The following is a 21,451-nucleotide window of genomic DNA, read 5'->3' on the forward strand; positions in this document are numbered from 1 at the left end:
CTGTACACAAATAGGGCATTCCTTACTTAGGAGTCATTGACATGCCTTTCACAAATGCTGCAGTCCAGATTTACCACACAATAATAGATTAGTAGACTGTACCAATACTTTCATTTGCTGTTCTAATAATTTATGAAATTGTGCTGGATCCTGCTTGCTTCATCACACTATGTTGAAGTTTGATTGAGCGGTTATTATGGGTGCAACTGGAATTTCAAGGTGAAGGGGAGGCAATGAGGGGGAAAGAATTGTGCAGATATGCTTGTTTGTAGACATTTTGGAATAAAACAAGCAACCATATGGTAGCTGAGCTATAAAGCAAACTGCTAGGCTGGTACAGCAATTCAGAATGCACCAATGAGGCTGTTGCTTGGAGTGTATTACACCATTGCTGTACCAGCTGCACTGACTCCTGGTTCATTTCTGAGCAACATTTGAGGAGATGGCTACTTGTAAAGCCTAAAATGGCTTAAGGATCCTTAAAGGAATGGATCCTACCAAATGAGATCGCAGCATCCCAAAACATGTGTTTTTGGATGCCATGTGCTTGCGTGGATCACATGACTCACACAGGCGCGCGATCCAGAAGACACATGGCTTGGTTTTGCACTGGGGCATGTTGGAGGGTACGGTGACACCACTCACATAACAAAAACTACCACAGAGATATCAACGTTTCCAAAAGTAGAGGGTCTGAGCAAGCTCATTCTCGTTTCTGCCACGCACCCCAGGGTTCTTTTTCTCAGCTAACACCTCAACATTTCATAAACTCCTGGAAACTCAAAGGTTCTTCAGGTTTTCAGGCATTATGTTCTTTTACTTTACAAAGTTGCATACTTCTAAACATCTGGGGAGTTCCTTGAGTATGGAGGAACATCTAACTGTCTTTTTGGGGTGTCCATTTTTTGGTGCCAAACTGACTAGCACTCTTATCAGTCAAATTCACTATTAGAAGGAATTGTAGCTTTTGACAGATCTATCATGAATTAGTATAACCTTTTAAAACGAAGCAATCTAACCTTGTAGTGGAAATCCAATTCTGCATTCTTATGAAAAATGATAATAGTTTAATGCTTTTATTTTGATAATTGCGTTTCACCACTCTACAGAGGGTCAGCATGATTATATAAACCATTATATATAATGCTACTTTAAATCTCACATCACCAGCAGCAGGGAGGTCATTGTCAGTCCCCTTCACACAGGCAAAGTTAAAGCAAAGTTTTGCTTATATTCTTTCCGACAAGTTTATTACTGACAGAAATGGGTCATCAGCACAAGGAAAATTTATTCATAGGCATCACGACCAAATCCTACAGCTGGTTTTACTGTGGTTGTGGTTGCTTTTAATGAACAGCTATGCATACTCCTCCTCACTTGAGAAGAAAGTCCTCTTAATCTTTCTGCTCCTTGCTGTTTAACCAGTACTAATTCATGAGAGGGCTTCTCCTTTTATCCTAGACACTTACTCAGGAGACCTTGGTGACAGCCCTTGCCCCAAACCTTTTGGAAGCCCCTGTATATAATACGCACTGATTCACCCCTATCTCCACTTGTTGATACAGTCAATTCCAAAAGTCTGGTGAGGCAGAGCAAGGCTTAGAATTATAGAATCATAAAATGGTCGAGTTGGAAGGGACCCTGAGGGTCATCTAGTCCAACCCCCTGCAATGCAGGAATCTCAACTAAAGGATTCAAGACAGATGGCCACCCAACCTCTGGTGAAAGACCTCACTCTTAATAAACCTTTAATATTGCTTTGCCACCAAGTAGATGTTAGTGTAACTGGCTTGTAATTCCTTGGTTCTCTTTGGGATCACGCAAAATCCAAAACTAATTGCACAGATCCTCTATAATCCATTTAAAGACAATATATTCTCACTGGGACATGGGTGGTGCTGTGGGTTAAACCACAGAGCCTAGGGCTTGCCGATCGGAAGGTTGGCAGTTCGAATCCCCGCAACAAAGTGAGCTCCCGTTGCTCGGTCCCTGCTCCTGCCCACCTAGCAGTTCAAAAGCACTTCAAAGTGCAAGTAGATAAATAGGTACCACTCTGGCGGGAAGGTAAACGGGATTTCCGTGCGCTGCTCTGGTTCGCCAGAAGGGGCTTAGTCATGCTGGCCACATGACTCGGAAGCTGTACGCCGGCTCCCTCGGCCAATAAAGCGAGATGAGCGCTGCAACCCCAGAGTCGTCCACAACTGGACCTAACAGTCAGGGGTCCCTTTACCTTTTATTCTCACTGCCAGGGCCCAACCTAGCAACAAAAATACTTCAGTTTAATCCCACTACCAGCTACTCAAGGGCCAAACGATATGTGCCATTAAACACGTGATTTATCATCACACGTAACTTTTTCAAATTCCAGACAGCTGCCGGAGCTAATTGATAACCTATCCAGAATCAGGACTTCAGCAGAATACAATCCTCCCATGCCGTTGTTCTGATGAAAACCACCCCTCCAAGCCTCAAGGGGGGGGGGATTCCTATTGATATCAGTGGTCGGCCTGGCCCGTCTGTCTTTTGGCATTATCAACTAAAAACAATGCAAGGCAAAATCAATCAATCCATCTGCATTGCATCTTCCTCTCACTAATTAACATGGCGCGCAAGCTATCATGAAGCTCTCCTGGGGAAGCCAATTTGAAATGAGCTGCACAAGAGCAAAACAGTGGACCAGATTCCTTTGTCCCTTTTGCTCTTAATGGTATCTAAAACCTGCCACAGGAGATGGTAAGCTGACCTTGCCTTATAGATCTTGCCATGCTAAGAAACGACCAGATTCTTAGCATTTTGTGCATTTAAAATGTGCTCCGTTTACAAAACTAAGCTCAGGTGACAAAATTACCCACACAACAAAAATGATGAGAAGGAAGCACTTTGTTATTTTACTGCTAATCATCATACATATTGATGCAGAAAGAGAAGGTAATATGAGAACCAGGCATGAAGCCTGCTGACAGAACACAAGGCATTGTTGACTAAGTGCCAGCTCATGTCTTGTGATGCTGAACACTGAGGTTTCTATTCAGTCATGTTGATTGAAGGCTGTGGGGGGAGAACAAGGAAAATCAAGACAGAAGAGATAATGTTTGCAATCAGTGCTCTGCAATTGCTATTGTCTACACTCAGCATCCTCAGATGAGAAATTAATTTCCATGAATTCCTCTTTTTCGAAAATTGCAGTTTATACATTGCATGGTCAGATTTGATCCTGTAATCCTTCTTAGAGAAAGCAAGGCAAACAGAAACATGCAGAGAGAGATCAGCCTCATCCCAAGCTCATTAGAGTCACTGATTTTGTTTTGTAAAGGGGACTGTTGATTTCCTCCCCACCGCCAGACTACAACATATGCTGCACATTGAACTTATTCCTTCCTGCTCTAGGGGAACTAACACCCTTCCCGGGCGGTGGGGAGTTGTAACATCACTGGAGAGTAAGGGATTAGTCACAGGTGGATGGACTCAGGCCACAGATCTACAGCAGGGGTGGCTAATCTGTGGCCCCCAAGGTCAGTCTCTGTCAGAGTGGCCATTAATCAAGGATGGTGAGAGTTGGAGCCCAACCACGTCTGGAAGCCACTCCTGATCTATAGAAGAAGAGTTTGGATTTGATATCCCGCTTTATCACTCCCCTTCAGGAGTCTCAAAGCGGCTAACAATCTCCTTTCCCTTCCTCCCCCACAACAAACACTCTGTGAGGTGAGTGGGGCTGAGAGACTTCAGAGAAGTGTGACTGGCCCAAGTCACCCAGCAGCTGCATGTGGAGGAGCGGAGACGTGAACCCGGTTCCCCAGATTACGTGACTACCGCTCTTAACCACTACACCACACTGGCTCTATAGCATATTTGCCCACTGTTTCCCATCATTTCCTGAGCATTTGAAAGAATCGAGGGGGTGCTCATCTAATTTGCAGATGACACCAAACTGGGAGGGGTAGCCAATGCCACAGAAGACAGAATCAGGATTCCAGACTGGAGAACTGCGCCCAAAGTAACAAAATGGATTTCAATAGGGACAAATGTAAGGTTCTACACTTAGGCAGGAAGAACCAGCAGCACAATATAAGACAGGAGACACCTGGCTTGCCTGTAGCATATTGAAAAAGCATCTAGGGGTCTGGGTGGATCACAAGCTTCACATGAGTCAACAGTGGGATGTAGTAGCAAAAAGAAAAAAGCGAGGAAAAAAAGAGCTAATGCTATTCTAGGCTGCATCAACAGATGTACAGTGGCCAGATCAAGGGAAGGAATAATGCTGCTCTATTCTGCGGGTGGCGCTGTGGGTTAAACCACAGAGCCTAGGGCTTGCCAATCAGAAGGTTGGCGGTTCGAATCCCCGCAACAGGGTGAGCTCCTGTTGCTCAGTCCCAGCTCCTGCCAACCTGGCAGTTCGAAAGCACGTCAAAGTGCAAGTAGATAAATAGGTACCGCTCTGGTTGGAAGGTAAACGGCGTTTCCGTGCACTGCTCTGGTTCGCCAGAAGGGGCTTAGTCATGCTGGCCACATGACCTGGAAGCTGTATGCCGGCTCCCTCGGCCAATAAAGCGAGCTGAGCTTGGCCAATAAAGCGAGATGAGTCATCCGCAACTGGACCTAACGGTCAGGGGTCCCTTTACACTTATTCTGCCTTGGTCAAAACTCACCTTGAGTTCTGTGTCCATTTCTGGGCACCCCAATTTAAAAAGGATATTGACAAGCTGGAACATGTACAGAAGAGGGCAACGAAGATGCTCAAGGGCAGGGGTCAGCAAACTCTTTCAGCAGGGGGCCGGTCCACTGTCCCTCAGATCTTGATGGGGGCCAGACTATATTTTTGGGGTGGGGGGAATGAACGAATTTCTATGCCCCACAAATAACCCAGAGATGCATCTTAAATAAAAAGACACATTCTACTCATGTAAAAACACGCTGATTCCCGGACCGTCCATGGGCCGGATTTAGAAGGCGATTGAGCCGGATCCGGTCCCCAGGCCTTCGTTTGCCTACCCATGCTGGAAACCAAGCCATATGAGGAACAGTTGAGGGAGTTGGGTAAGTTTAGCCTGGAAAAGAGGCGACATGATAGACACCTTCAAAATATCTGAAGGGCTGTCACATAGAAGATGGAGCAAGCTTTTTATTTACTCTGGAGGGGACGACCCGAATCAATGGCCTCAAGTTACAAGAAAGGAGATTCTGACTGAATATCGGTCAATACTTTCTGCTGGTAAAAGCTATTTCACAGTGGAATGGGACTCCATTGGAAGGTGATGGACTCTCATTAATTGGGGGTTTTTAAGCAGAGGTTGGATGATGACCCTCAAGGTCCCTTCCAGCTCTATGGTTCTATGGTTCTATGCTTAGCTTACACAGGCCAGGAAAGGTAGAGGAGGCTCAGTAACCCTCACATTTGTATTGAGAAAAAACAATTGCTCTGATTCTGAGGACAACTCTTTAGTATAAGAAGTATGCTACAGTGGTACCTCAGGTTACATACGCTTCAGGTTACAGACTCCGCTAACCCAGAAATAGTGCTTCAGGTTAAGAACTTTGCTTCAGGATGAGAACAGAAATCGTGCAGCGGCGGCGCGGCAGCAGCAGGAGGCTCCATTAGCTAAAGTGGTGCTTCAGGTTAAGAACAGTTTCAGGTTAAGAACGGACCTCTGGAACGAATTAAGTACTTAACCTGAGGTACCACTGTACTGGGCAACTAATCTGTGCTTTTCTGAGACTGAGGGTATGCCATTAGTGGTGGTAAAAATGAAAAAGAATTACAACAACAAATAAATGTTTATCATTTCAGCTCTTTTCTGCATTTGTTTATTCCCTCCAAAATGGCCCAAAGCCATTTTAAAAAATCAGATATGAAAAGGATTATTTTTCTTTTTTGCCAGAGCAGAACCATGAGCTGGATTAGTTCTGCTCTTGATGCTTTCATATGTATCCAATTACAGGAAGCTGCTGTACGCCTGACAGCAGTGTCACATCTCATAGAGATAAAATCATTTTAAGGTAGTAAACCAAAGTGGTAACATTAATGATCCCATTAGTGCAAAGCATTAGGACGTAGATATTTCTTAGCCTTCTGCTTTAATCTTCCTGATGCTCCCAAAACTGCCTCTCCTCATGGATTGTTTTCATTTGAAACTTAACCAATCAAAAGATGCTTCTTCAGAAATAATTTCCCACCCTTAAGAGATAGGCTGTTGGACAAAAAAGTGCACAAAAATAAATATTTCAAATAAAGTGTGCACACTCACAAAAAACCCCAAGTTTTGCTTTTTGTGACTTGGTATTGGAGTATTTTCCTTTCTGCTGTGAATCAGAGACACCTCAGGCAATCTGTTCAAAACTGGTGTTACTGATGTATTTGCATTTGGTTTCAAAAAGTAGCCCTCTTAATATGGCCAACTCTTTACTGTAAAGGAGATGTGCACAGAAGATTGCTAGGCCATTAACACTAGCTAACTGGCGTTGAGTCTGTAGCTGAAAAGTAAGGCTGCTTTCCAAACTGGGTTAGTGTGTCGGTTGCAGTGTCTAGGTGTACACAGAACTACATAGTTCTTGGTATCAGTGTCATGGTCTAATTAAGTACACAAAAGCTTTGTGTATTGAGAGAGACATTGGCTACAATTTTATTATGCTAATGAGAACTCAAGTGCAAGGAATGAAAGAGGGCTGAGCTTGAAGAAAGTAGAAATTCAGTCTTCAAATCCATGCAGAAAGTGGAATCTAACTTGGATTCCCTGCTCCCTGCCCTGATATCAGAACAAGAAGCCCTTCCAGTGACTCCAATATTCAGAGCTACCTCAGTTCCTTATTTACTGTCCATTTTACTTTACTTTATTTAAGATCAGGCCTCTAGACCACCTTTGGGGGTATAAATTTTGCCGACGTTTTCCAAGCTGTGAGACATGCCTGTGAGAGGGTTTTCAGAGCCCATTACAAAGTTAAATCTCTGATCTGGACCATCAGCATGCTGACAATAAAAAAAGAAGCGATTTGTACAGACAGTGTGAAGAAAATAATTAGCCCAGTCCTGCTGAGTGTAGCCGTCGAGAGAAGATGAAAAGACTCTGGCACCATAAAAATTTTGGGGTGTGGGAGAAAAGTTGCAGCCTCTTTGGCTTAGAAAAGCAAAGGAGTGAACTGTCTCAGAATAGGAGCGTTTATTATTACCATCTGACAGCTTTGGATCAAGAAATGAAAAGGGAAGAACAACCTTGCATACCTAGATTTTTCACAATATAGCCACTAATTAGTTGCTTAATTCCCCGTTGGTGTCTGTTAGCTGCAGACTGCATACCTGTTGAAGGTTTCCTGTGCTAGTTCCTGTCACAGCATGAAAACTGAAGGGTTTCTTCTCTGCTCACCACTCACAGCTAGAGGTGGGACCTGCCTTTCAGTCCTGGGGTGGCTGTGCAGAACTTCCTGCTGGTCTTTTCCAGTTTGCTTCCATAGAAGTGCCGATGTTCTTTTTCGTGACACTGCTAACAAACACTTCTGAAACGGCAGAAAAGAAACATCTGCCATAAAATTCATAGAGGCATAGAAAACGAAAGAGGAATGGGGCTGCCAGGTTTTCTGGTCAACTCCCCTAAACCAGGTGTGGCCAACTTCTGCATTCTGATTTCTTAGTACCCATTTTATTCTCCGTACCAGGGTTTTCAAGCTCACTTCTGGACGAATGGTGTGGTTTACGCAATGAGGAGCTCTCCAGGGAATTCTGAGGATCCTTGAATTTGTAAAAAGTTCTTCAACCCCCATCAAAATCAGCTAATGGCCAACTAGCTTCCCTGAAAGATCCTTGAAAAGTTAGTGAGTTCTAGCTCCTGTTCTGAGTTCATATGGGGTAGCGATGAGACTCAAGAGACCTGGCTAGTGTCCCTTTTGAACTGAGTATGTAAAGCACCCTAGAACATTTGCAGTGTGTTGGAGTTCTGTGGCAGACCTGCAGAAAATAATAATAATAATAATAATAATAATAATAATAATAATAATAATAATAATTTATTATTTATACCCCACCCATCTGGCTGGGTTTCCCCAGCCACTCTGGGCGGCTTCCAACTGAATATTAAAAACAGTACAGCATCAGACGTTAAAAACTTCCGTAAAGAGGGCTGCCTTCAGTTGTCTTTTAAAAGTAAAATAGTTGTTTATTGCCTTGACATCTGCTGGGAGGGCGTTCCACAGGGCAGGCGCCACTACCGAGAAGGCCCTCTGTCTGGTTCCCTGTAACCTTACTTCTCGCAATGAGGGAGCCGCCAGATGGCCCTCGGCGCTGGATCTCAGTGTCCGGGCTGAATGATGGGGGTGGAGACGCTCCTTCAGGTATACAGGACCGAGGCCGTTCAGGGCTTTAAAGGTCAGCGCCAACACTTTGAATTGTGCTCGGAAACGTACTGGGAGCCAATGCAGATCTCTCAGAACTGGTGTTATGTGGTCCCGGCGGCCACTCCCAGTCACCAGTCTAGCTGCCGCATTCTGGATTAATTGCAGTTTCTGGGTCACCTTCAAAGGTAGCCCCACATAGAGCGCGTTGCAGTAGTCCAAGCGGGAGATAACTAGAGCATGCACCACTCTGGCAAGACAGTCTGCGGGCAGGTAGGGTCTTAGCCTGCGTACCAGGTGGAGCTGGTAGACAGCTGCCCTGGACACATAATTAACCTGTGCCTCCATGGACAGCTGTGAGTCCAAAATAACTCCCAGGCTGCGCACCTGGTCCTTCAGGGGCACAGTTACCCCATTCAGGACCAGGGAATTCCCCACACCCGCCTGCCCCCTGTCCCCCAAAAACAGTACTTCTGTCTTGTCAGGATTCAACCTCAATCTCTTAGCCGCCATCCATCCTCCAACCGCCTCCAGGCACTCACACAGGACCTTCACCGCCTTCACTGGTTCTGATTTAAAGGAGAGGTAGAGCTGGGTGTCATCTGCATACTGATGAACACCCAGCCCAAACCCCCTGATGATCTCTCCCAGCGGCTTCATATAGATATTAAAAAGCATGGGGGAGAGGACAGAACCCTGAGGCACCCCACAAGTGAGAGCCCAGGGGTCTGAACACTCATCCCCCACCACCACTTTCTGGACACGGCCCAGGAGAAAGGACCGGAACCACCGTATAACAGTGCCCCCAGCTCCCAGCCCCTCTAGACGGTCCAGAAGGATGTTATGGTCGATGGTGTCAAAGGCCGCTGAGAGATCCAGCAGAACTAGGAAACAGCTCTCACCTTTGTCCCTAGCCCGCCGGAGATCATCAACCAGCGCGACCAAGGCAGTTTCAGTCCCATGGTGAGGCCTGAATCCCAATTAGAAGGGATCCAAATGGTCCGCATCCTCCAGGCGTGCTTGGAGTTGTTTGGCAACCACCCGCTCAATCACCTTGCCCAAGAATGGTAAATTTGAGACTGGGCGATAGTTGGCCAAATTGGCCGGGTCTAAAGATGTTTTTTTAAGAAGCGGTTTAATGGCCGCCTCTTTCAGCGGGTCTGGGAAGGCTCCCTCACAGAGGGAAGCATTCACCACCCCGCAGAGCCCATCGCCCAGCCCTTCCTGGCTCGCTTTTATCAGCCAGGATGGGCAAGGATCAAGGAGACAGGTGGTCGGTTTTGCTTGTCCAAGCAGCCTGTCCACATCCTCGGAGGTAACAGATTGGAATTGATCCCATGTAACAGGACTAGACAGAACTCTAGCACTCTCCCGCCCCAGCCCTGCTCTCACAGTGGTGTCTACCTCCTTCTGAATCTGAGCGACTTTATCTGCAAAAAACTTTACAAAAGCATTGCAGGAGATCTTGGGGTCCCTACCAGGCCCCCAAGATGCAGGTGGTTCCGATAGATTGCAAACCACCTGAAAAAGTCTCCTGCTGCTGTTTTCTGCAGATGCAATGGAGGCGGCGAAGAAGGCCCTCTTTGCCGTCGCCATTGCCACTTGGTAGGCTCAATGTTGAGCTCTAGCCCGTATCCGGTCTGATTCAGAATGAGTTTTCCGCCACCGGCGCTCTAGCCGTCTCAATGATTGTTTCATCGCCCTCAGCTCTGGGGAAAACCACAGGGCTGTCCGGGCTCCATGCAATCGGAGAGGGCGCTTTGGAGCCAGACAGTCAATAGCCCTGGTTAACTCCGCATTCCAGCGGGCCACCAGGGAATCAGCTGAAAGGCCATCAACTTGGGATAAAACATCCCCTACCACTCTCTGGAAGCCAATTGGATCCATTAAGTGGCGGGGGCGGACCATCCGAATCGGTCCCACCTCCCTGCAGAGGGGAAGGGTCGCAGAGAAGTCCAGTTGCACCAGGAAGTGATCTGACCATGGCACTTCTTTTGTTTCGCTTTTAGTTAATGTCAGATCACCAACATCCGTAGAGGTAAACACCAAGTCTAAGGCATGTCTGCGGCTATGAGTTGGGCCAAACTTATTCAGGGACAGCCCCATGGAGGCCATGCTTTCCACAAAGTCCCGAGCGGCCCCTTGTAAGGTCGTGTCGGCATGGATGTTAAAATCCCCCAGGACAACCAAGCTAGGTGTCTCCAGGAGAATATCCGCCACAACCTGAAGCAGCTCGGGCAGGGAATCCTTGGTGCAGCGGGGAGGTCGGTACACCAATAGGAATCCTGTACAGCCCCTATTGCCCAACTTCCAGAACATGCACTCAGAGAACTGGGTCTTCCCAATAGGACGCCTGGTGCAGACTAATGACTTCCTAAAAATCACTGCAACCCCCCCTCCCCGCCCACATGACCTGGATTGCTGTGCGTAAGAGAAACCCGGTGGGCAAGCAGCGGCAAGGACAGGCCCATCTGCTTCATCCAACCAGGTCTCTGTCACACATGCCAGGTCAAATCCTCCATCCACAATCAGGTCGTGGATGGCAGTGGTTTTATTCATCATTGACCTGGCATTGCACAGCAACACTTTCAGGTCATGTGGGTTTCCCTTGCTGATTCCAGTATCCTTCCGGTCAAGACCAGACCTGGAGGCAGGGATAAAGTAAAGGTAAAGGTACCCCTGCCCGTACGGGCCAGTCGTGACTGACTCTAGGGTTGTGTGCTCATCTCGCTCTAGAGGCCGTGAGCCGGCGCCGTCCGAAGACACTTCCGGGTCACGTGGCCAGCGTGACGAAGCTGCAGCTGGCGAGCCAGCACCAGCGCAGCACACAGAAACGCCGTTTACCTTCCCGCTATAAAGCGGTACCTATTTATCTACTTGCACTTAAGAGTGATTTTGAACTGCTAGGTGGGCAGGAGCTGGGACCGAAAGACGGGAGCTCACCCCGCCGCGGGGACTCGAACCGCCAACCATACGATCGGCAAGTCCTAGGCACTGAGGTTTTACCCACAGCGCCACCCGTGTCCCAGGGATAGTCCTCAAAAAACGACTAAAGCAGGGGTAGTCCTCAAAAAATGACTAAACCTGCCTCCTCGGTAATGACATGGTCTGGTCTGGTGTGTTGCCAAGGAGATGAATCATTCCCAAAACAATTCCATCAAGCAGAAAGTTTCAGAACAATTGCTCTAGACCTGGGTGCAGAAGCATGCCTTTCGGCACCATCCTCCCCCCAGTGGTCAGGTTGTTAAAAAAAAATTAAAGTTGGCACCAATAAAAACTTCATTATTATGGGGCAAGAGTGCTTGGGCAACATGAGGTCATTAATTTTGAGGCCCACCACTTCTGCTCTACAAACACCCAAATGAAAACTGAACCTTGCTAAAAGCCTATGGTATTGTTGTTCCTCAGAGCTCATCCCCAGGTGAAAAACAGTACATGTATTTTTTTAAAACTGCAAGTATGTACAGTGAAACAACTGTGCTATCATGCTATCTTGACATAATAATAACAGTAATAATAATTTATTTTTACCCTGCCCATCTGACTGGGTTGCCCCAGCCACTCTAGGTGGCTCCCAACAGATATAAAAACATAATAAAGCGTCAAGCATCAAAAACTTCCCTATATAGGGCTGCCTTGTCTTCTAAAAGTTGTAGTTATTTATCTCCTTGACATCTGATGGGAGGGCATTCCATTATGCCTGTCTTCCCTTTAAATTTTTGTTTTGAAACATTTTATTTTCTGCAGTGCATATCTATGTATTTTCAAGCTACAGAGTTATGGTTGTTTGTTTGTTTCTAGTGAGTGGAGAATGCAAGGCAAATCTAGCAGCATATATTGCCAGTGTTAAGGCAGTGCTGCCTGGGAGTGGGAGCTGTTAAGTAGTGACAGTGGGAATTAATGGATGGGTTTATTATTCTTTACCTCATCTGTGGCATCACATTAGAGAAGCATTCTCTATAATCTGATAATTCAGATCAAATGACTTTATACTGCATTAGATTTTATGGATGTCAGAAGCAGTTAAGGCAATCATATTGCTTCGCACGTTAACCCCCCTCCCCCAATTCCTGAATAAGAGGAAGTTTCGAGAAAGCTAATGCTGGCTGCTCCCAGGGCCAGCTCCAGAGCTTGGCATTGGCTAGTCTTTATATGTTACTCTGAGAAAAGAGAAGGATGGGCTTCTGGAGCAGTTCAGAAGGAGGGCTTGCATTGCTGGCCCTGTTTTTTAGGCCTCTCTTAAAAGACAGGTGACTCTCAGCTCACAGTCTCCAAGTCTTGTTACCAGGACGTCCACCCCCTTTCTGCCCCCTTTTAAATTTTATTTTATTTTTGCCAAGCACATAAAGCTGATTGCATGCAAGTTAAATGTGCATAAGTTGTGAGCTACTTGTATAGTAATTCTGAAAAAAAATAAATCAGTTTGTTCACATCCTTCCTGACTGGAGTACGGTTCCTCTCAAAGTGACATCAGCAGAAGCATCCTTTAGACTAGAGCAACCAGTAGTTGCTTTTCCTGCTGCACTACCTGAGGAGTCATCAGTTGTGGGGGGCACTGTGGTCTAAACCACTGAGCCTCTTGGGCTTGCCGATCAGAAGGTTGGCGGTTTGAATCCCCGTGACGGGGTGAGCTCCTGTTGCTTGGTCCCTGCTCCTGCCAACCTAGCAGTTCGAAAGCATGCAGTGCAAGTAGATAAACAGGTACCGTTTCAGCGGGAAAGTTAATGGCACTTCCGTGTGCTCTGGTTTCCATCACAGTCATAGAATCATAGAATCATAGAGTTGGAAGAGACCACAAGGGCCATCGAGTCCAACCCCCTGCCAAGCAGGAAACACCATCAGAGCACTCCTGACATATGGTTGTCAAGCCTCTGCTTAAAGACCTCCAAAGAAGGAGACTCCACCACACTCCTTGGCAGCAAATTCCAGTGTTCCCTTCCTTGCACCAGAAGCAGTTTAGTCCTGCCGGTCACATGACCCGGAAAGCTGTCTGTGGACAAACGCCGGCTCCCTCGGCCTGAAAGCGAGATGAACACGGGACTTCCGGTTAGCGCCAGCGCGTAATGGCGGAGCTCCGGGAGAGATCTGCTTCGTGGGTTCGGGTCCTGCCAGCTACGGCGGAGCGGGGACCCTCAAAAATCACAGGCGCGTAGCCTGTGAACCGGAGACTCGGCGGGCACCTTTGCGCCCCCCCGACGCTGTGAAATAGCCTTTTTAAAGGCTGCGGATCAGCGGAGGGTGTGTGGAGCGGTGCCGAGAGTCGTTTTCACCCAGCCTGCGAAGCGAAGCCGCGTCGCCATTAGCGGAGAGCGCTGATTTCTTCCGGTGAATTCGGACTAAAAAGAACAACTATCCATGAGTAGGATTGACTTCTAAAATACAATTGGACACTAAAATTAAAGAAATTGGGCACCGAGACGGACAAGCATCAAAAAGGAAGTCTGCTTTCCGTTCTGTAGCAAGATCAAAGCGAAAGACATTTAGGCTGTAACTGTTTGAAAAGAGAGCTGTGGGAACTAAGAAATCCACCACCAAGCAAAGAACTCCCTCCCTGAAGGCAGGAGGGGGGGGAAAGAAGATTTTAAAGTGTTTTCCTGCCAATTCAAAAGAAATTGAGCTATTTACCGCTGCTCTTATACCTGGGGATCGGACTGCCGGAGAAAAGGAACCGGCTAAGGACTGTTGCTATAAGAAGGTAAAAAAGTATCTTTAATTGACTTTGGCTACTCTCAACCTGAAGCATTTACTTTGTTGCATAGTAAAGTTACTTGCAGGAGATTACTGATCTGGATCCTTCAGAAAGAGAAAAGAATAATTGAAAGGATCTAGGAGGACTTTTCTTTTCTTTTCTGGAGAGTGTGGGACTAATATGAAGGTAAAGAATTGACTTCACGCCCTCTAGAGGATTTATAAATTGTTTCAGCAACAAGTGGAATTTAAAGCCTGAGAACTTTTGTCTGACAGCTCAAGAGTGTGGGAATGACCTTGAATAAAAGACTTTGTTATGGCAGATGGTAAGGAGAAAGAGGACTCACAAGAAACAACCTTGAGATCTGGCAGACAATACAAAGTGGATCCTTCCATGCAAAGAAGGGCTTCTGTAACAGGAGCCTCTGGAACTACAGTTGTCGCAAAGGCAAAAGTGAAAACAATGTCTTCAGAAGAATCATTTGCTAAGGTACTGGGGAGGATAAATGACTCTTTGGAGGAACTAAAAAAGCAAGGCGCAGAAACTAAAGTACAAGTTGCTGAAACAAATAAGAAAATTGAAGAAATCTCTGGGAAAATTGATTTAAACACAAAAAGTATAACTGACCTTGGGAACAAAGTGAACTCAAATGCAGAAGCAATTGGGAAACTACTGGAAGATTCATCTACAACACGAAAGATAGCTGAGGAAGCTAAAGAAATTGCAACTGCTGCTGAGGAAAAGTTCCCACCAGTGTACAAGAAGCTGGATGAGTATGAGCTGGCACTCTCTATGCAGGATATGCAACGCAAGGAGAGGAACCTAAGGATTAGACTTGTGCCGGAAAAGGAAGGTGACAACCTGGTGGACTACCTGACAAAAGAATTTTCTGACTTTTGGAAGCAGGAGCTGGACAAAGAAGAATTTAAGATAGAAAGCGCATTCAGATTGGGAGCAAGGCAGAGGAAGAACAGACCCAGAGACTGCTTAATAACTCTAAGATCAAAGGAGGAGCGAGACAAAATATTGAACCTGCACTACCAAACAACCCTTCGAATTGAAGATTTTCATATTGAGATTTTTAAAGACATTCCCAAAAGTATTTTGGACGCAAGAGGACTCTACAAAGACTTGGTGACACTGCTGAAAAGGAACTACATACCATTCAGGTGGGAATTTCCCCAAGGCTTGTCTTTTAAATACAAGGGGAAGAAAAGAAGAATAAGGACAGTGAGTGATAAAGACAAGTTCTTGGGAGAACACGAAGAAGACCTACAGAAAGAGACGTTTCCAGGACAAGGGCATCCTTCATTAGATACGGATACGGAACCACCGACAAACGAGGAACAAAAACTGGGAGCTGTAGGAGGAAAGAGTAAATAACCCCATCATGGCTCTGCAACTTCTAACCTGGAATTGTAACGGTTTGAATATTCCCAGAAAAAGGAAAAATATATTTCATGCCTTAAAAAAAGACCAATTGGACTTGATTTGTTTACAAGAGACCCATGTGACAAGAGCACATAGGAAATTATTAATAAATAAAAGATTGGGACAAGAATTTATATCTTCAGACAGAGTAAAAAAGAGAGGAGTGGTGATTTATGCAAAGGAAAAGCTGCAACCGAAACAAATTTTTAAAGATGACCAAGGAAGATATTTGGCAATTGAAATCCAATTTCAAGGAGAAAAGTATCTGATAGTGGGAATCTATGCACCAAATGAAGGGAAAGCTGAATTTTTTAAGAAATTGCATGAGACCTTGATGGACCATATGGATTACAATTTAATCATGATGGGAGACATGAATGGAGTAGTTTCAACAAATATGGACAAAGCACAAAGACAGGTAGTGACAAAAGATGGAAGACTACCAAAGACCTTTTTTGAAATGACTGACAATATGGACTTGATTGACATTTGGAGAACAAAACACCCATTAGAAAGAGAGGGAACCTTCTTTTCTGAAGCCAAAATGACATGGACAAGGATTGACCAAATTTGGGTGACTAGCAGTATGGCGCCGAACATAAAGAAAGTGGAAATCTGCCCAAAAACCTTCTCCGACCACAACGCAGTAAAGATGGTGATGAGGCAAACAACAACTGGTTCCTTCAGATGGAGAATGAATGACATCTTATTCAGAGATGAGGAGATTTGTAAGAAGGCCCAAAAAACTTTGAAAGACTATTTTGAAATTAACTTAAGGACTAAAGTAGAAAAAAGAATAGTATGGGACGCAAGTAAAGCCGTGATGAGAGGGTTCTTGATACAACAAAATACATTAAAGAAAAGAAAGCAAAATGAAAGGAAGGAAAAAATCCTGGAAAAGATAAAAGAGGGGGAAAAGAAATTAAGATTGAAGCCAAAATCGCAAGAGATTCTAAGAGAAATTAAATTTCACCAAATACAATATATGGAACTGACAAATCAAGAAGTAGAGTGGAAAATTAAGCAAATGAGACAAAAAACCTTTGAATCTGCTGATAAATGTGGCAAGTTACTGGCTTGGCAAATAAAGAAGAGACAAAAACTCAACACGGTAACAAATATAGAAGTGGAAGGAAAGAACATAAGCAACCCAGCGGAAATTAGGAACTGTTTTCAGAACTACTTTAGACAACTTTACACACAAGGGCCGCAGAAAGAAATGGATATACAACAATTCCTCGAGGAAAATGGGCTGAAAAAGGTTTCGCAAGAAAGTAAGACAATTTTGAACCAGGAGATATCAGCACAAGAAATAGAAGATGCCATTCAAGGCATGACGCTGGGCAAATCCCCCGGACCGGATGGACTGACTTCCAAATATTACAAAGTTTTGAAGGAAGGGTTGATACAACCTCTGAAGGAAGTCTGCAATGAGATTATGGAGGGGAAAAGGGCACCCGATACGTGGAGAGAGGCCTACATTACACTTATACCAAAGACAGAGACTGAAAAGACCCAACTTAAAAACTACCGACCCATCTCGTTATTGAATGTGGATTACAAAATCTTTGCTGACATTTTAGCAAAGAGACTGAAAAGAGTTTTGATGGAGGAGATTCACGGGGACCAAGCGGGCTTTCTCCCAAAAAGGCATTTGTCGGATAATGTAAGGAATATAATTGACATTTTGGAAAAGCTGGAAGTGAATATAAACACTAAGGCTGTTTTGATATTTGTGGATGCCGAGAAAGCCTTTGACAACATTTCTTGGAGTTTTATGTTGAAGAACCTCCGGGGGATGGGGGTAGGCCAAGGGTTTGAGAATGGCATAGGTGCAATATACTCTGAACAGAAAGCAAAACTAATTGTAAATAATGTGGTTACAGAAGAGTTCAAGATTGAAAAAGGGACACGTCAGGGGTGCCCTATCTCCCCACTACTTTTTATATCGGTCCTGGAGGTTTTGCTTAATATGATTAGGAGGGACCAGTTGGTTAAAGGGATTCAGGTCGGAGCTAAACAATACAAATTGAGAGCATTTGCAGATGACTTAGTACTTACATTGCAAGAGCCAGAAGCTAGTACGAAAAGAGTTTTGGAAATAATTCAAGAGTTTGGTCAATTGGCAGGATTTAAATTGAATAAGTTAAAGACAAAGGTATTGGAGAAAAATTTAACACAGATTGAAAAAGAAAGGTTTCAGAATGAGACAGGGTTGACCGTGGTTAAAAAAGTGAAATATTTGGGTATAAACATGACAGCTAAGAATGTGAACCTATTTAAAGACAATTATGAAAAAACTTGGACAGAAGTGAAAAAAGATTTGGAGATCTGGTCAAACTTAAAGCTTTCCTTGTTAGGTCGAATTGCAGTTATAAAAATGAATGTATTGCCAAGAATGTTGTTTTTGTTCCAAGCATTGCAAATAATGGAGAAAATGGACTGTTTCAAGAAGTGGCAAAAAGATATATCTAAATTTGTCTGGCAGGGCAAGAAGCCCAGAATTAAATTTAAGATATTAACGGATTCAAAGGAAAGAGGGGGGTTTGCCCTGCCAGACTTTAAACTCTACTATGAAGCGGCAGCTTTCTGCTGGCTGAAAGAATGGCTGCTTCTTGAAAACACAGACATTTTGGATTTGGAAGGTTTTAATAACATTTTTGGGTGGCATGCATATTTGTGGTATGACAAGGTTAAAGCACACAAAAGTTTCAAAAACCATATTGTCAGAAAGGCACTATTAAATGTTTGGATCAGATATAAAGATTTGCTGGAAAATAAAACTCCAAGGTGGCTGTCGCCAATGGAAGCTAAGGCAGTTAAAAAGTTAAACATGGAGTCGAAGTGGCCAAGATACTGGGAAATTTTGGAAAAGGAAGGGGACAAACTGAGATTGCAGAGTTTTGAGAAATTAAAAGGGAAGGTGAGAGATTGGTTGCACTATCATCAAATAAATGAAGCGTTTAAATTGGACAGTAAAATTGGCTTCCAGGTGGAAAAATCAAAATTGGAAACAGAATTGTTAGAACCCAGTACTAAGAATTTGTCAAAAATGTACAATCTGCTGCTGAAATGGAATACACAAGATGAAACGGTTAAATCAGCTATGATTAAATGGGCTCAGGACATTGGTCATAATATTTTGTTTGCTGATTGGGAAAAGTTGTGGACCACCGGGATAAAATTTACGGCATGTAACGCCTTAAGAGAAAATATTATGAAAATGATATATAGGTGGTACATAACCCCAGTCAAGCTTGCAAAGATTTACCACTTGCCTGATAATAAATGTTGGAAATGTAAAGAAAAGGAAGGTACATTTTTTCACCTTTGGTGGACGTGCCCGAAGATTAAGGCATTCTGGGAAATGATCTATAATGAACTTAAAAAGGTATTTAAATATACTTTCCCTAAGAAACCAGAGGCCTTTCTCTTGGGTATTGTCGGACAGGGGGTGTTAAAGATGGATATAACTTTCTTTTTGTACGCCACAACAGCAGCTAGAATACTTATTGCGAAGTACTGGAAGACGCAAGAATTACCCACACTGGAAGAATGGCAGACGAAGGTGATAGACTACATGGGTTTGGCAGAAATGACGAGCAGAATCCGAAACCAGGGAAGAGAAGCAGCGCAAGAAGAATGGAAAAAGTTTAAGGATTACCTAAAGAAATATTACAAAATTAATGAAAGTTAGAATGATGTTGGACTGGAAAGTAAATGGTTACTATTAGCAATGGTTAAGACAAGGAGAATAAGGAAGATTAGATTAAATTTAAATTAAAATAAGGGAAGATTCGCTGAGTAATTGATAAGAATTTGGAATACAGAAAAGGGAGGCATGAGGAAGTCGGGGAAGAAAGGTATAAGAAATTAAGATATGAAATGGTACATGTTTTTTGTTTTGTTTTTGTTTTTGTCTGTTTATGTATTTGTTATATGTTTGTTGTTGTTATAAAAACCTTTAATAAAAAATTATTAAAAAAAAAAAAAAAGAAAGCGAGATGAACACCACAACCCCATAGTCACCTTTGACTGGGCAGAACCATCCAGGGGTCCTTTACCTTTACCTCATTAGAACAGCACAGTGAAGAAACCAATGATAATATTTGCCAGTTGCTGCAGAAATTCAGCTGCCAGGGATGGCAGCTCATGCCAGTGAACTGCAGAGACAGCATTATGAAAGAGCATTCCCTCCTTGGATGAAAGAACCTGTAACCTACGTGGGAGGGGTTTTGTGTAAACCATTGGCTTAAATTAGTGCCTTCTGGTCTGATTGGGCTCTGTTAGTTCTCTTCTAGTTCTAGCTGCTGGGGGCAGCTTTTCCTTCAGCCTACTTATGTTGCAATAAGTAGGAAGGAAGGTTGTGTTCAAACCATGTATTGCTTCTTCCCCAAACCCCACAGCAGCAACGAACTGAGTCCCAACTGCACTGATGCGCAGCTCAGACAGTAACCTCTATTTCCAGCATTTCCACCTTAAAATACGGGAGTCACATCTGCAGTAAGAAAGACACCTTCCGCTGGGTTGTGGGAACAGGGGGAAGGAAAATATTCCTCACCTCCTCCTTGTGGGAATGTTCAGGGAGGCAGGAGAGGATATATTGTTTAATGATATCCTTCCTAACTTGCGTTAGCAAGTTCTATATCTAAGCAGAGTTTAAACATTCCCCTTTAAAGGCACAGTGGTTTGCTCGTTGCAGGCTAGTTTTAGCCTCTAAATATAGGATTCCCGGTAATATCCCTTCTTGTCCCTCTTAAAAAGAATAAACACGACAATCTTATTAAAGTCAATATAAAAGTAGTTTACTCACATTCATTCAGTTCACAGTTGGATCCCTTAAGGCAGACTGAGGTTACAAAAATATATACAGATGTGGAACTATTCCATAAGGGAGTTTGTTCCTAAGTGACTGTGAACGAGCAGTCACTTCTCCTCACACATAGAAAAACAAAATGGAGAAGAGCCGAAAGAGAGAGAGAGAGGTGTGCTCACTGTCCTGCTCTTGTTCCCTGAGCAGAGAGAGGGCCAGATTAGACCACACCCATCTCTAGTCACATTTAGAGGAAGTCTGTCCCAGCTCAGGAGGAAACAGGAAGTTTTCTCCTGGCTGGTACAAAGCATCCCCTTAAGGTAAAGGTAAAGGGTCCAAACTTAAGGTAAAGGTAAAGGGTCCAGTCGTGGCCGACTCTGGGGTTGCGGCGCTCATCTCGCTTTACTGGCCGAGGGAGCCGACATACAGCTTCCGGGTCATGTGGCTAGCATGACTAAGCCGCTTCTGGCGAACCAGAGCAGCACATGGAAACGCCGTTTACCTTCCCGCTGGAGCTGTACCTATTTATCTACTTGCACTTTGACATGCTTTCGAACTGCTAGGTTGGCAGGAGCAGGGACCGAGCAACGGGAGCTCACCCCGTTGCAAGGATTCGAACCGCTGACCTTCTAATTGGCAAGCCCTAGGCTCCGTGGTTTAGACCACAGTGCCATCCTGAAAAATAGGGACATCCTATTCCATAATGACTGAGCAATGGGAGCTCACCCCGTTGCAGGGATTCGAACTGCCGACCATCTGATCAGCAAGTCCTAGGCTCTGTGGTTTAACCCACAGTGCCACCCGCGACCCTAATAACAAACTTAGTTGGTCTCTAAAGTGCTACTGGAAGGATTTTTTTTATTTTGACTGCTGTGTGTTCCATGTCCCAAACTCTTCAGGGCCTGGAGACAGTGTTCAGGTTGGAAATGGCTGGACTCTGCTTTGAAAAATAGGCCTGATAGAAGCCTCCTTCCCCTGCTAGCTAGGGAAACTTGTTGGGCCTTTCACTAGTATGAAAAATAATTAGGAGTTCCATGTAGTTTTATTCCTGAAGCTTGTTCTCCTTGCAGCCTGACCAGAGGTTCAGACTCCAAGATAAGAAAAACTGCGGGATTTCTTTGGAGAGCTGGCCAGGAAATGTCAGAGAAGAACAACAAAGTGTGGAGGACTTCTTTTGCCATTTGCCGCACGCCATCCATATT

At 44.5% G+C, this 21,451-nt stretch overlaps 1 long non-coding RNA gene across 1 annotated transcript; it reads right to left on the bottom strand.

Moving 5' to 3' along the window:
* Positions 1–2,881: 2,881 nt before the first annotated feature.
* LOC310770338 lies at positions 2,882–20,467 on the bottom strand. Its single transcript, XR_014552086.1, has 3 exons — positions 20,250–20,467; positions 7,214–7,485; positions 2,882–3,048 (listed from the first exon to the last, which is right to left on the bottom strand). It is a non-coding gene; the product is annotated as an uncharacterized lncRNA (long non-coding RNA).
* Between the last annotated feature and the right edge of the window lie 984 nt (positions 20,468–21,451).

The sequence above is a fragment of the Podarcis filfolensis genome, assembly GCF_964270895.1.
Source record: "Podarcis filfolensis genome assembly, chromosome: 9".
NCBI classification, from domain to species: Eukaryota; Metazoa; Chordata; class Lepidosauria; order Squamata; family Lacertidae; genus Podarcis; species Podarcis filfolensis.